This window comes from Miscanthus floridulus, chromosome 1 (genome assembly GCF_019320115.1).
Source record: "Miscanthus floridulus cultivar M001 chromosome 1, ASM1932011v1, whole genome shotgun sequence".
Classification (NCBI taxonomy): domain Eukaryota; kingdom Viridiplantae; phylum Streptophyta; class Magnoliopsida; order Poales; family Poaceae; genus Miscanthus; species Miscanthus floridulus.
In genome coordinates this window covers 173,792,422-173,808,531 of record NC_089580.1, presented here as the reverse complement: position 1 = coordinate 173,808,531, position 16,110 = coordinate 173,792,422, and positions in this window count along the sequence as shown.

Here is a 16,110-nt window from a genome sequence, read left to right as displayed (position 1 = left end):
AAAAGGCAAGTTGCTAAAGCAAGAAATCATGTGAGAGCGAGATAAACCAATAACTCAACTATCACATGAGTAGCATGCCACAAAAATTTCACTTCATTTGGAGCCCTAGATCTACAGTTATGAAAAATAACAAATTCAACTAGCATTACAACCTTACTGCACAAATCTATTTTTACCGCAAAATATTTAAACTAAAACATGCCATATTATAGATCCACTGCATAGACAATTTCACAAGGATTCCAAAAAGTCCTCATTTACTATTTTACGAATTTTCTACGATTTACTATGAATTTCCAAAGTTCCTGCAAAATAATTACAAACCAGTCCTTATGGCACTATTCACATGAGTCACAGGTTATGCACTTAGGCCCTCTCCTTCTGTCGAATTGCTGCGCGAGGTCCTTGACGGGGTCTTGAACACAGAGGTCACCGGGATTTCGCCGTTCTGGCCGAAGGATGCTCGTCGTCGGTGGGGAAAGTGGTGGGGAGGGACCAAGGGTCCGCGCGCACCTGCTGGGCTTCCCAGCTCGGCCTGAGGCGGCCTGCAGCGGCTCGGCCACGCACGCAAGCTGCAGCCGCGACGGCGGTGCCGGTGGCTGCGAGCTGGAGGGGCGAAGCCGGCGAAAAAGCTCGATGGGGAGGTGCGGCGCGAATGTAGGAAGGAGCAGGCGGGGTTGGTGGGGCTTGAGGAACAGCCGAAGCAGAGAAACAGGGCGGCCATGGAGCTTCGACGGCGACGGCCATGGCGGACGTGGCCGCACGCAGCAGCAGAGCGAGAGCGAAGGAGAATGGAGAGGCGAGCGGGGAATGGGGCAGCCCACATGCTCGGTTGAAGGAGCAGAGGCGCGATAGAGAGGCAAGGCACGCGGCAGCGGCGGGGGGGCGCTGCTCGTGCATGGCCGCCACGCACAGGCCACACGGCGTCCTCTGGGGCGTTTCCGCGAACACTTGGCGGGCGACGGAGTGGCCGACGTGGAGCGCGGGTTGGGCCAGATCTGGGCCGATTTAGACCTCGGGCCCAAAACAAAGTTTGAAGCCCGCGAGCTGCTCTACATTTTTCATTTAGAGACCAAGGTCATTAGAGCTCTTCAACAGTGAGTAATTAAGCCACAAACTGTCAGTGTCAGCGCCTTGATAACGGTCACGGAAATTCACTTTCGGAAGTCAAAACTCGGTCAAACTCAGTGCAACTTTTTGCATGCTCTTCTCCATAATATAACCTTCAACTTTTATTTTTAGACCAACTCAAGTTGCTTAACGAATTTCGGAGAACGCGGAATGCCAACGTCGTTGCTTAGCGAAACTCCAGACTTAGAATATTTCTAAGTGCTGAAAACAACAACAAATTCGATCTTGTGACCTTGATTTGACTTACTTCCAAGCTGATCTAGCTCTTAGTCCAAAAACAAAGTTTGTTCTACATGATATGGACTACAACTTTCATTTAAGGTCCAACCTCAAAATTGGTATAGAACCTACTGTTCTACTTTGACCAAAGTAGGATCATGATGAAGCTTAAATTATCCTTTTTGATCCATTGGAGTATTTTCTTGGCATTTGCCCAACATGAACATTTCATGACTTTTGTTGTAGAGTTCATCTAGAGTCATTTTGGTAAGGTTGCAAGGTTTGGTTGACATCTCATGTTCTCATTCACTTAATAGTGCAATTCAAGCACTTAGTAAAATCATTCCAACAAGGATATAACTTATCATTTCATGTGAATTTTTGATTCCAAACTTCATTAAACTTTTTGAGTGTCCAATATAGATGGATATTGATGTGATACACATGAAAGAAGCACCTTCAACATTACTTAGGTATATATATATGAAAAGGGCCAATATACAAGCAAAGGTGTAATATCCAAGTTTAGGTTGGGGCTCAATTCCATAGGTTGACCTTGACATCTTCATCATCACTTAATATGCCATGCTTGAGCTCAAACCAATTGCTTAACTGGTGGCAAATACCTAGGGTGTTACAGCCCTCATGATCTTCGGAGGATCAGCGGCCTACGACTCCAAATGCCGCCAGAAGGTCACACGCCGCGAGGTCTATACGGCCGAACTGGCCACGCCTGCCTTCCTCTGGTGGTCAGAATCCGCCATAACCTTCGACCGGGCCGACCACCCGGGTGCCGTCCCACACCCAGGAAGGTACCCACTTGTCGTCGACCCGATTGTCGGCCCAAAGCGGCTCACAAAGGTACTGATGGACGGAGGCAGCGCCTCAACATCATGTACGCCAAGACGCTCGACAAAATAGGCATCGACCAAACGAACCTCCGTCCCGTCCGAGCACCTTTCCATGGCATCGTACCTGGTAGGCAGGCCATGCTACTAGGGCAGATCGATCTGCCCGTCACTTTCGGGGATCGGTCCAATTATAGGACTGAGACCCTCACCTTCGACGTAGTGGGGTTCCCTCGAACTTTTCACGCCATCCTGGGACGACCGTGTTACACGAAGTTCATGGCCGTCCCCACCTTTACGTACCTTAAGCTGAAGATGCCGGGCCCCCACGGGGTCATCACTATCGACACCTCCTTCCAGTGCGCTTACGAGTGCGAAGTCGAATGCTGCGATCACGCCTCCACAGTCATCGCCACCAAAGAACTCGCCACCCTCAGGGAGGAGGTTGCTGAAAAAACGCCCGACATCAAAACAACAACCCGGTCGTTCAAACCAGCAGAGGGCTCCAAGGAGGTCCACGTGGACCCCAACAGCTCCGAGGCTAGGAGGGTACATATTGGTACTTCGCTCTCTTCCGAATAGAAAAGCGCGCTCGTCGACTTCCTCCGTGATAACAAAGACATCTTTGCATGGAAACCCTCGGATATGCCAGGCATCCCGAGGGAGGTCGCCGAGCATGCTTTAAAAATCCACCCAGGCTCCAAGCCGGTAAAACAGCGACTGCGCCGCTTCGACGAGGGAAAACGCAGGGCCATCGGCGAAGAGATAGCAAAGCTATTGGCTGCTGGGTTCATCAGGGAAGTATACCACCTAGAGTAGCTACCAAATCCCGTTCTTGTACGAAAGAAGAACGGGAAATGGAGGATGTGTGTCGACTACACGGGCCTCAACAAGGCGTGCCCAAAGGATCCGTTTCCTTTACCACGCATTGACCAAATAGTTGATTCCACCTCAGGGTGCGAAACCCTCTACTTCCTTGACGCATACTCCGGCTACCACCAGATCGCGATGAAAGAGTCCGACCAGCTCGCGACGTCTTTTATCACCCCCTTCGGATCGTTCTGCTACATTTCAATGCCATTCGGTCTGAAGAACGCTGGGGCAACTTACCAGCGCTGTATGCTCAACTGCTTCGGGGACCTCATCGGGTGGACCGTTGAGGCCTACGTCGACGACATCGTAGTTAAAACCAAGCGGGCCGAACACCTTGTCGCCGACCTTGAAAAAACCTTTGCGAAACTCCGGGCAAACGGCATAAAACTCAATCCCGAAAAGTGTGTTTTCGGGGTCCCGAGGGGCATGTTGCTCGGCTTTATTGTCTCCGAACACGGCATCGAAGCCAACCCAGAGAAAATCTCAGCCATCACAAAAATAGGCCCAATCCAAAACATAAAGGGGGTTCAGCGAATCACAGGATGCCTTGCCGCCCTCAGTCGATTCATTTCGCGCCTCGGCGAACGAGGACTCCCCCTTTATCGACTCCTGAAGAAATCCGATCGCTTCGAGTGGACAGCCGAGGCTCAGGAGGCGCTTGACATGGTTAAGCAATTTCTAACTAAACCTCCAGTTCTAGTTCCACCATGCAACGGAGAATCCCTCCTGCTATATATATCAGCCACCACGCAAGTGGTCAGCTCCGCCTTAGTAGTAGAGCGAGAGGAAAAGGGGCACGCCTTCAAGGTACAACACCCTGTGTATTTCATCAGCGAGGTACTATCCGACTCCAAAACCCGTTACTCCCAAATCTAGAAACTCCTCTACACCGTCCTCATCACCAAGAGAAAGCTACGCCACTACTTCGAGTCACACCCTGTGACAGTCGTGACGTTTTTCCCCCTTGGCGAGGTCGTCCATAGCCAGGATGCTACAGGAAGAACCGCAAAGTGGGCACTCGAGTTAATGGATTAGGGCATTACTTATGCCTCCTGAACAGTGATCAAATCCCAAGCGCTGACTGACTTCATCGCGGAGTGGACTGAGGTCCCGCTGCCGCCAACAATCATCGATCAAGAGTACTGGACGGTGTACTTCGACGGGTCACTGATGAAGAAGGGCGCCGACGTGGGACTGGTCTTCGTATCTCCCCTTGGGGTCCGCATGAGGTACATGGTTCGACTCCACTTTCCCTCATTAAACAATATCGCAGAATACGAAGCGCTCATCAACGGCCTACGAATCGCCATCAAGCTGGGCATCCGACGTCTCGCGTCAGAGGCGACTCCTAGCTGGTCGTCAACTAGGTCATGAAGGAGTCTAGCTGCCACGACACCAAGATGGAGGCATGCTGTTAAGAAGTCCGACGACTGGAGGACAGATTCGATGGCCTCGAACTCAATCACATCCCAAGGCGCCTCAACGAAGCAGCCGACACGCTCGCGAAAGCAGCATCCGGCCGAGAGCCAATCTCGGCAGGCGTCTTTGCCAGCGATCAACACAAACCCTCGATACGCTACACGGGGTCAGAACAAACCGACGATGGCCCATCTAGTCTGATCCTAGGGGCCGATCCACCAATTGCTCCTCCCGACCCCGAGGTTATGGCGCTTGAAGAGGACCCAGCAGCGGAGTCTGACCCTCCCGACGACTGGAGAACGCTTTACCTCGACTACCTCCTCCGCGACATACTACTAGCGGACAAGACGGAAGCTCGACGGCTCGCACGCCGCGCCAAGTCCTTCGTTCTTGTAGAGGGCGAACTCTACAAACGGAGTCACATCGGGATCCTACAGCTCTGTATCCCTAGCGAACAGGAAAAACTCTTGCTGGGCGATATCCACGGTGGGGCTTGCGGTCATCATGCCGCACCAAGGACCTTAGTTGGGAATGCATTCCGACAAGGCTTCTACTGGCCCACCGCAGTAGCCGATGCCAAGCAAATTGTACGCACCTGCGAAGGATGTCAGTACTACGCTCGGCAGACTCACCTCCTGGCCCAGGCGCTCTAGACGATCCCCATCACGTGGCCCTTTGCGGTCTGGGGGCTCGACCTAGTTGGGCCACTCAAAAAGATGCCCAGGGGCTTCACCCACCTACTTGTCACCATAGACAAATTTACAAAATGTATTGAAGCTCGACCAATCTCCACGATCAAATCTGAGCAAGCTGTGCTATTCTTCCTCGACATCATCCATCGCTTTGGAGTACTGAACTCCATCATCACAGACAACGGCACGCAGTTCACTGGCAGGAAATTCATTCGATTCTGCGATGAACAACACATCCGGATCGATTGGGCAGCCGTCGCACACGCTCGGACGAACGGGCAGGTCGAGCGCGCAAACGGCATGCTCCTTCAAGGCCTTAAGCCCAGAATTTTCAACCGGTTGAACAAGTTTGGTGCGCGCTGGCTCGCCGAGCTTCCGGTCGTGCTCTGGAGCCTAAGGACAACACCTAGTCGGGCCACCGGCTACACACCCTTCTTCATGGTCTACGGTTCCGAGGCTGTTCTTCCAACGGATCTTGACTATGGAGCACCAAAAATCAGAGCGTATGATGAACAGGGGGCCGAGGCATCCCACCAGGACGCCATGGACCAACTAGATGAAGCCCGCGACATCGCCCTCCTCCGTTCAGCTAAGTACCAGTAGGCGTTGCGACGGTACCACAACCGACGGGTGTGGGGTCGATCCTTCAACGTCGGGGACCTCGTCCTCCGCCTTGTGCAGAGCAACAAGGACCGCCACAAACTCTCACCGCCCTGGGAGGGGCCCTACGTCATCGCGGAAGTACTTCGCCCAGGCGCCTACAAGTTGAAAACCATCAACGACGAGGTCTTCACCAATGCCTGGAACATTGAGCAGCTACGTCGTTTTTACCCTTAAATAAACGCATACTCTTCCTTATCAGTTTTTGTCGTTACAAAACCCCGATCCTTAGTGACATCTGACCCCTGCAAATTGCGAGGGGTCAGACCTCACTCGGGGGCTGACATGAATGATACAAATACGCTTGCAAAAACTTCCTATGTTATATTTGCAAACATTCTCTAAATTTTCCGTTCTTCTCGTAAACAAGTCCTAAGGACTAAGATTTCAGGGAACAAATTCTGAGTACAACTGGTAGGACTATGGGAGACCCATGCCCCAGCGGCTGTGACCTCTTTGCTCACCAGTGCAATCAGAATTATTTCACCCACACTCCTAGTTCCTTACAACTTGAACCATGGGAAGGGTCGGAGGGCACAAAAACTTTTTTATAGAAAGAGGAAGCTAAAAGGCCGTTTGCCGTAACAGAAGATGAAAATTTGTTCATTTTCGCACAAATTCGCCACCTACAAAGTGATTTCATTACAAAAAGGACTAATATACTTGTAAATTCAGAGGACTGTTTACTCGGGGGCTCCCCCACAAATTTATTCAATTACAGTCTCTGCCTAGCTTTACTACAAGTACTGCTGCGGTCGTCGCGCCACGCTCTCCATCGGCAACGCCCGGGGCATGTACATGGCCCAGTTCGTCTACTGTGGCCGCCGTGCCATGCTCTCCATTGGCAACGCCCGGGGCATGTACACGGGCCCGTTTGTCTACTGTGGCCACCGCGCCACGCTCTCCATCGGCGACGTCCCGCCGCTCCACGGGGTCCTCGAAGGCACCGCCACCTGCAATGTCGAGCTCCACACCGGCAACTGCAGTGCCTCCGCCGGGGCGACCAAGGACTACGCCATCGTCGTCAGCCGCAACCCTGACAACGGCGTCAGGGTAGGAAACGCCTCCCGCCAAAGGAGGGACACAGCGAATGACGGCAATGTCGATGACGTATGGCGCCCTCCGGCGCTCCTTCCCCTTCGGCAGCAGCGACTCCTCAGCAAGGGCGGCTCACACCAACTCATCAACGTTAGATGACCTCCAGCCCAACATCACACTCCGGATTCACGAGCGGATCAGTGAGTTTCTCTCTCTCTCTCTGGCATTACCCTTCCTCACTCAGGAACCGCCGCAACGCACGGACGCATTTGGCGGAAAGGAAGAAGAAGGAGAGGTAGCGGCTCAGAGGCAGAATAAGAGATGAGATGAGAACTCCCCTCCCCCTCCCTATTTAAAAGAGGAGGTGCTACACCTAAGGAAAGGCGAAAGGTTGGGACAAAAAACTCTCTCCCTTCCCCTACTTAAATGCGAAATCAATGCTGATAGACCCCTGAGGGGACGCGTCGGAACTGACGGGACGCGCCCCGATCGACGAGGCACCCCCCGGTCAAATGGGATACTGCCTGGGTATGGCCCGCCATTAACCTACTCTGGACGCGGCAATTAAGGCGCCCACATGGGCAGGCGACCGTTCGCCTCCCCATATAGGACCACGGAATGATCCAACGGATCTCCTGGGTCGACCGTCTAGACCAGGAGAGACGACGAACGAACGTCCAAAGAAAGATAAGCATCTCTGCCTTCTTATTTTACGCATTAAAATTCATTACCGAGCTTCCGACCCCGTCAAACAGCAGGGACACGAACATCACTCGGGGGCTGCCGAGGATGTCTACCAGTCTAGACATCCTCCTCACCCGACCCCTCCGTACACTTGAAACCAGGGGCGTGGAATACAGGCATAGAACTTTGAGTAAAACTGGACGAACTAGCAGACCCTACGCCCCGATAGCTACGGTGTTTCTGTTCACCAGAATAATCATACTCAACGCCCCCCGCGTCTCTAGCTCCGACATCTGCCTTCTCAAGAAGGGTTCAGAGGGGTCCGCCTACAGAATCTCCCCTAAAGGAGAAGCTGTCAGGTCGCCCAAGTCAATCAAACATCTCGGACCGCCACCGAGATACAAAAAACAAAGAACAACGATTCTTATGCAGGTTACTCCAACCTCGTCGCAAACATCAGGGCCCGAACCCCACACGAACACATCTGGTAGGAGCTGGTAGGAGCTTTCCGTCACTCATGCCACCAAGGTAACGTTACCGATCCTGTCTTCATTTCAATTAAATTATACTGTTACATATGCAAAACGTTGCATCCCAACGCTTTGTGTCGCGTCACAAAACAGCCGTCGCCTCATTCGATATAGGTGGCAGCAGGCCGAGGTTCGAAGGCCGGCCCGTGAAGGGCTCGAGGCCGCTTCGTGCCAAACAAGAGCCAGGGAGAAATAACTGAGACGAGCCCTAGCGGCCTTGCCCGACCATGCTCAGAAATGGACAGGGATGTCTCAACCTTTTCTCGTTCGATTCTAACCCCGAGCCAAACCCACAGAATCTCCATCGAGGAGAGGCCATCGGGCCGCCTGAGCCTATCGAACGGCTCGGGCATCTGCCGGGAGGCGGGTTAAGAAGTTGTGGAGTGCCACCAGAGGGCTCTGCCGACCCCATCAGCAAATGATGGACCCGGATTCCACACGAACGTACCCATTAGCGAGCTCATTGAGCGCGATACTCGAGCCGTCGAGGCAAGTGTCGTTTACTCAGCCCCTTCGATTGCGAAAATCGAGGATGGGGTAACACGCAAATTATGGCCGACCCCTATCAGACCCTGACAAGGCCCGGGGGCTTGAGCCACTCAATACAGGGACACAGGTTCGAAGGCCCTACCTTGCCGAGCCCATAGAGTCCCCATTTGGGGAATTCTGTTGGAAGACAGGGCGGGGAATATTGCAATGCCATCCAAGGACTTCGCCGACCCTGTCACAAAAACCACGGAATGGGATTCCATCTGAACGTTCCGGTCTCCAGTAACACCCGACCCCAGCAAATGCAGGGGGTCGGACCTTACTCGGGGGCTAGTTAAGGTACGGCTACCTCCCTTCCTTTTTTCGTAACAATCTCCTCGCATCAAGACCAGCGGCAAGATTCGGGGGAACAGATTGGTAAGATCACAAAAAATCAAACAAAACAAAATTACGAAGCAAAATCACGAAACTACGTCTAGACTCGAAAATATCGACACTTGTTCACATATTACATATAAGTTGTGCTCAAAATTATTCGACTAACTACTCCCGCGAAGGGAGAACCATTTCTTTCAGATTATCCGCTAGGTTTTTCGCAAGGGGAGCCACCATCTTCTCAATTGCCTCCAGCTCATCATCCTCATAGGTAGGCGGGAAACCTTCGCTCATCACCTTCAGGTTGATCTCCTTCTCGTAATGAGCATGGGCGACGGTGAAGGCCTGGGTGATCCCGGCGTGAAAAGCACTCTCCTCAAGCTGGCCCACCCGAGCCGTGATACTAGCGGCACGGGTCGCAAGCGAGCTGGTCCCCTCCTCTTGTGCCACCTGCAGGTTGTTGCAGACCGCTAGAACGGTGAGGGACAGGCGATCATATTCACCACCTTTAGCTTGAAGAAGCCGCCGCGCCTCGGCAAGATCGGTGCGCAAACCGGCAGAAACTTCCTCAGCATCCAACCGTCGGGTCACCTCGACTCCAAGATCCGCCTGGCATGCCTTGGCCTCCCGACGTGCTTCGTCGCGCTCTCGGGTCGTCCGCTCGATCACTGCGGCATCCTGGTTTGCCTTCTCCTACAACATTGCGGACCTCTCCTCAGCCTTCAGCTTGAGGTCCCGCTCTGTCTGTAGCTCCGCCAGGAGCTCGCTGGCTTTCTCACTAGCCGCGGCATTCTTCTGTAGCAGCTCGTCTCGCTCCTTTCAGAGCCTGGCGATCTCCTCATCCAGCTTTGTCCTCGCCGACAAGTCCTCAAACATCCCGTGGGCATCCTCCGCGTCCTGACGCGCCTAGACCTCCCGCTGCTGGGCGGCAGCAAGCTGCGCACCCACATCTCCTCGCAGCCGGGCCTCCTCAGCAAGGCGATCCCATTCCGCCTTCTGTTCGTGGAGGAACTAGGATTTGCTCCGACTGTGAGCAACAATGACCTAAAAAGAAGACCGGTGTCAGAAATACGAAAACACAAAAATACTTGGAGAAGGAGGAAAACGAGGAAGAACGAGCAGATACCTGGCTAGTAGGAACAACAATTTCACGTAGGGCCCCTCTGACCTGGTTCAGGGCATTCATCATAGTCGAAAGCCCGAAGTCGAGACTCTCCCGCTCCATGCTCTCGGCATGGTCGTCGAGCATGAAGAGAGTCGATGCTGGGTCCTGAGCGGCCATCCACTGAAGCGGCAGCTCACCCTGCGTGGGGGAGCGGCTTCCTCCCGACATAGGGGCCGGAGGCGACTCCCTCCTAGTCCTCCGCACCACCGCCACGACGCCCGAGGGCCCTCCGACCGGATCCTCCTCCATCTGGGCCGCTTCGAGCGCCACGGGCGGATCCACCTAGGCCCCCGGTGGCGCGGACTGCACTACGCTTTCGAGCGCCACCGTGGCTACGCCCGGTTGATCCTGGCTTAGCGCGGTCACGACCACCTCCACCGGCTATATGCGACCCTCGGCCAGCTGTACCACGCCCGCCACGGAGGATACCGCCTGCTCGGCAACCACCGAGGGCGTGGGCGCCACCACAGGCACCGTCGGATCGGCCAACACGGCCCCAACATCGGCACCACTCGTGCCCGAAATAGGGGTGACGCCGGGCAGCTCCATCCATCCCGACTGAATGGCGAGGCTCTTCTTGGGCGCCAGCCCCAGGGAGTGGCCCGTCTGCAAGAACCTACACAAAGGTAAAAGCCATTAGGTCAAAATAGAAAGGGAAAAAGGATGAAAACAGGGGAATCAGCGGCTTACGCTGACGCCTTCGGCCGGCGGAAGCATTTTGGGGACGGATCCCCAGATCCCTGCCCCGACTTGTCTGGACGGGACCGTTTCGAGCCTGCTCCCTGCTCTGCGACAGAGGGGCTGATCTCCACCGTCTCATGGGGCGCGGCACCAGAGCCACTCCCCTCCACCATCACCTCGGGGTCGGCGGCGGTAGGCCCGCCTTCTCCCATCCACCGATCCTCGTCCAGCACGCCGTGCGAAGCGGTGGACTCTCTGGCCTCCACCGACCTCACCGACTCACTTCCCTCCATGTGGAACGAGAAGGGTCCCTGCACGGATGGGGGGGGCACTTGTCAGCGTGTCCTCGTCCTCCAGGACGCCCCAATCCACGTCGACGGCTACCTCATCGTCATCGTCATCATCATCATCACTGCTCATGTCCTCTCCCCGATCCCATGCTTCCTGCTTCAGTCGTCTCTCCTCCTTCATCTGCTCCCTTGCCTTCTTGTCCCGCTCGGCCGCGAGGCGATTCGCCGCCGCTAGGGTCTTGTTCCTTGGCAGTGGAACCAGACTGTCTTTAAAGACTAGCCCCCCAGCTGGTCCCAACGTTGCAAAAGCGAGTATAAAAAATATGGAGATTCAGGAAAAAGAAAGAGCACGGGAGAAGAAGGCTTACGAATTCGAAGAACCCAGGTTTCGGCCGCATTAGGGGATGTCCGGGCACCGGATACACAATATTGAGGACGCCGCCTGCGGAATCCTTCGTCAGCTCCATCGCCTCCATAATGCGCTGCACCACTTCCGAGAAAGGGAGCGCCTCATCAACAAGCACTGTCCCCTCGAGTGACATCCCGAGCATCATCCGATGCAGGGGAAGCGCGCGCGCCATCAGCGGCGCCACCCTCCTCGCATGATAGGCGCCGATAATCCCCGCCCCCTTTACGCTCCGTTCCTTCAGGTCTTGGAGGGCGGAAAGAAGGTCGGAAAGGTGCTTCTTATCTTTGAGCTGGACGCCCCAAGTCCATGACTCTGGAGCCTCTTCAATAAGGCGCCTGGTGTACCTCAGCAGGGTGGCACTCACATCATCTCTAACATAAAACCACTACGAGTGCCATCCCTTGTTGGAGGTCGCCAGACGCATGAGCGGGTAACCCTCGATCGGGTATGGCGTAGATGAACGCTGGCACATCCCATCGGCACATTCACATCCTTTCCCCCAATCCGCCTCTTCGACAAACTAACGGTGAAGAAGTGTCGCCACAGATCAAAATGAGGATCAATCCCCAGGAAACCCTCGCACAGGGCAACAAACGCCGCCATATGTTGAATTCCATTGGGAGTTAGATGCTGCAGCTCCACCTCATAATAATCCAGCAGCCCCCGAAGGAATCTATGCGCAGGTACCGCAAATCCCCGCTCATGGAAGATGGCGAAAGACACAACATACCCTTTGGGTGGCGCCGGCTCACCATCGTCACCAGGCAGCAGCCACTCCTGGATGGCAGACAGTGGATGGAGAAGGCCACGGTGGACGAGGCCCTCCAAACACCGAGAGGTGATGCTAGATCTACCCCACAACTCCATTAAAATGATTGGGGAGAAAGGTGGGTGCGAGCTCGACGGCGACAACAAGGCAGGCGCAAGCTTGACGGCGGCTGCAACACGGATGCAAGCTGGTCGATGGTGGCAGTGTGGGTGCAGGAGGCTAGGGCGATTGGCGGCGGATGTTTCAGACGCAAAGGCAAGGGGGCGAAATACGGAACCTTGGGGGCGAACCCCGTGGTTTTATAGGGGCGACGGACGCGAGAAGGGCAACCGTCCGCCTCGATCTCCGGGCCTGCCACGCGCACCGCCGCGTCACGTCGCGGGACACGCGCCCGCAGTCGCTATCCTTTCCCACCAAAAATCACGGTGGATGGTTCGCCTTCCCCAGGCGAATCCGGACTCTCTTCCCACCTGGGGAAGGTAGGTCACGAAGATTTTTTCTATTTGGCCCACCTAGGGCCCAGAAGCTCGGTGGCCGGCCCAACTGAGGACGGGTGTGCTAACGATCCGAAATCAAGGGCGCAAGCATTACTGGGGTCTCGATCCACGGTCAAGCCCCAGTTAGGTCAGCCCTGAATGAGATCCCCGTGAACGGGATACCACGACCCCCTCAAAAAATATCCAGTTGACGAAAAACTAAGTCCTTTAGCCTTACCCGCGAAGGGTCCGATACAACCCCCCGGGCGACCTTACTCGAATCACCCGGGGGCTCGGGGGCTACACCCATCGGGTGCGCTTGCGCGCACCCTCTGGCAAAGTAACTCCGACGAAATTGAAAACACCCTCCAGGCGGTTCTATTCGAATCACTTGGAGGCTTGGGGGCTACACCCATCGGGTGCGCTCGCGCGCACCCTCTGGCAAAATGACTCTGACGAAATCAAAAACACCCTCCAGGCGGTTCTATCTGAATCACCTGGAGGTTCGGGGGCTACTGTCGGGGACCTAATACCAGGGTACCTCAGAAGGTGGAACCAATAACCATCGAACGTTAAAAACTTCTGGATGGACAAGGGCGCCGCTACGTTTCTTGCCCAAATGATGGGAGTTTGGTTCCGCCTCGCCCGACACCTTTGGGATAGCTCCGCCTCACCCGAGGGCTAAGGGCTAGTCTCCGTCTCGCCCGACGCCTTTGGGCCGGCCTTGCCTTGCCCGAGGGCTACAGGCTAGTCTCCGTCTCGCCCGATGCCTTTTTGCCGACCTCGCCTCGCTCGAGGGCTACAAGCTAGCCTCCGTCTCGCCCGACGCCATTGGGCCGGCCTCACCTCGCCCAAGGGCTATGGGCTAAGTCTCCGCCTCACCCGACGCCTTTTTGGCCAGCCTCGCCTCGCCCGAGGGCTGAGATAAACTCCGCCTCGCTCGACCCCCGAGGGGCGGGCTCGGTCTCGCCCAAAGGATCAAGACTGGTCTCTGCCTCGCCCGACGACCGAAGACGAACCTCGCCCCGCTCGATGTCTAAACACTGGTTTCGTCTTACTTGACAACTTCTCCTCGTTCCCTCATGACGATGGGTACAGGGCAAGACGAGACGTTGAAAGGTCCTAATGGCTAGAGGGGGGGGTGAATAGCCTAATAAAATTCTACAACAACACTTAACAAAATATGTTAGATAATTATGCGGCGAAGCAAGTGTTGCGCTAGCCTACTAAAATGCAAGCCACCTACCACAATTCTATTTCGAATAGTGTATATCCACACAATAGCTATGACACTTAGCTAAATTAGTGTGCTCTCAAAGACTAACTAAAGAGCAACACTAATCAAACAAACAAGCTCTCACAACTAACTACACTAAAGAGCTTGATAACTAGTTTGGGTAATGTAAGAGTGAGCAAGAGAGTTATACCGCCGTGTAGTGGTAGGAACCAATCGATCACAATGATGAATACCAATGTAGACCAATCACCTCGGAATCAAATGATGAACACAATGATTTTTACCGAGGTTCACTTGCTTGCTGGCAAGCTAGTCCTCGTTGTGGCGATTCACTCACTTGGAGGTTCACGCGCTGATTGGCATCACTCGCCAAACCCTTAATAGGGTGCCGCACAACCAACACAAGATGAGGATCACACAAGCCACAAGCAATTTACTAGAGTACCTTTTGGCGCTCCGCCAGGGAAAAGTCAAGAACCCCTCACAATCACCACGATCAGAGCCGGAGCCAATCACCACCTCCGCTCAACGATCCTCGCTGCTCCAAGCCATCTAGGTGGTGGCAACCACCAAGAGTAACAAGAGAAATCCGCAGCGAAACACAATCACCAAGTGCCTCTAGATGCAATCACTCAAGCAATGCACTTGGATTCACTCCCAATCTCACTATGATGATGAATCAATGATCTAGATGAGTGGGAGGGCTTTGGCTAAGCTCACAAGTATGCTATGTCAATAGAAATGGCCAAGAGAGTGAGCTTGAGCCGGCCATGGGGCTATAAATAGAGCCCCAATCAAATAGAGCCGTTATACCCCTTCACTGGGCAAAACGTGTTCTGACCGGACGCTCCGGTCAGACTGACCGGACGCTGGCCCTCAATGTCCGGTCGCCCAATGTCAGCCATGTGTCCAGACTCAACGGTCATCAGCCTCGACCGGACGCTGCTTCTTCGAACTGACCGGACGCTGAAGCCCCTGCGTCCGGTCGTTTACAGTAAGCTCCCGAGCATGACCGGACGCGTCCGGTCAACTCGACCGGACGCAGCCCAGCGTCCGGTGCTTAACCCTAAGCACTGTGTCGACCGATAGCCTGACCGGACGCACTACTTCAGCGTCCGGTCGTTTCGGACTCAGCGTCCGGTCACTGTTAAACAGTGAGACCGAATCCCTTTCTCCTCTAACTTCTTCACCCTTGCTCCAATGTGCCAACCACCAAGAATTTGCATCCGGCGCAATAGAAAATAGGCATTTCATTTTCCCGAAAGCGCCGAATGTGTTAGCATATTTTCACAAATATTATCAAGGGTGTTAGCACTCCACTAGATCTTAAATGCATATGTAATGAGTTAGAGCATCTAGTGGCACTTTGATAACCGCATTCCGATACGAGTTTCACCCCTCTTAATAGTACGGCTATCAAACCTAAATGTGATCACACTCTCTAAGTGTCTTGATCACCAAAACAAAATAGCTCCTACAAGTTATACCTTTGCCTTGAGCTTTTTGTTTTTCTCTTTCTTCTCTTCAAGTGTAAGCCCTTGATCATCTCCATGCTATCACCATTGTCATGTTATGATCTTCATTTGCTTCTCTACTTAAAGTGTGCTACCTATCTTATGATCACTTGATGAACTAGGTTAGCACTTAGGGTTTCATCAATTCACCAAAACCAAACTAGAGCTTTCAGACGTTCGGGTCAACCGTGGCTTCAATGACCATACCCTGCGCCTCGGCAGGAAAGGTACTGCCAGGGAACGACGGGACGGGTGCTTTAGACCCTTCCAGGCGCCACAGAGACTGAAAAGTATGGCAGGTACGTGCTCCTCGCCCTATAGAGTTGTAGGCGCCGCCTTCAGCTCTGGGACACGGGACCCGACGAAGATATACGACAACCGCTACGCTCCAGGATTTGTGATCTCGATAAATGACGGATATTCCATCACCACGCTATGGACCCAAGGGAGCGACGCCCGCTTCTCGACCCCTTGGGTCCACCAAATCAGAAGACCTTGCCCACGGCGCTACTCTGGACCCCGACCCCGCATCCCTCCGACGGAGACTCATAGGAACCAGGAGGCGTGCGGAGCAAGGCTGGGCGAGGCTCATAAGTCAAAACCGCTGTACT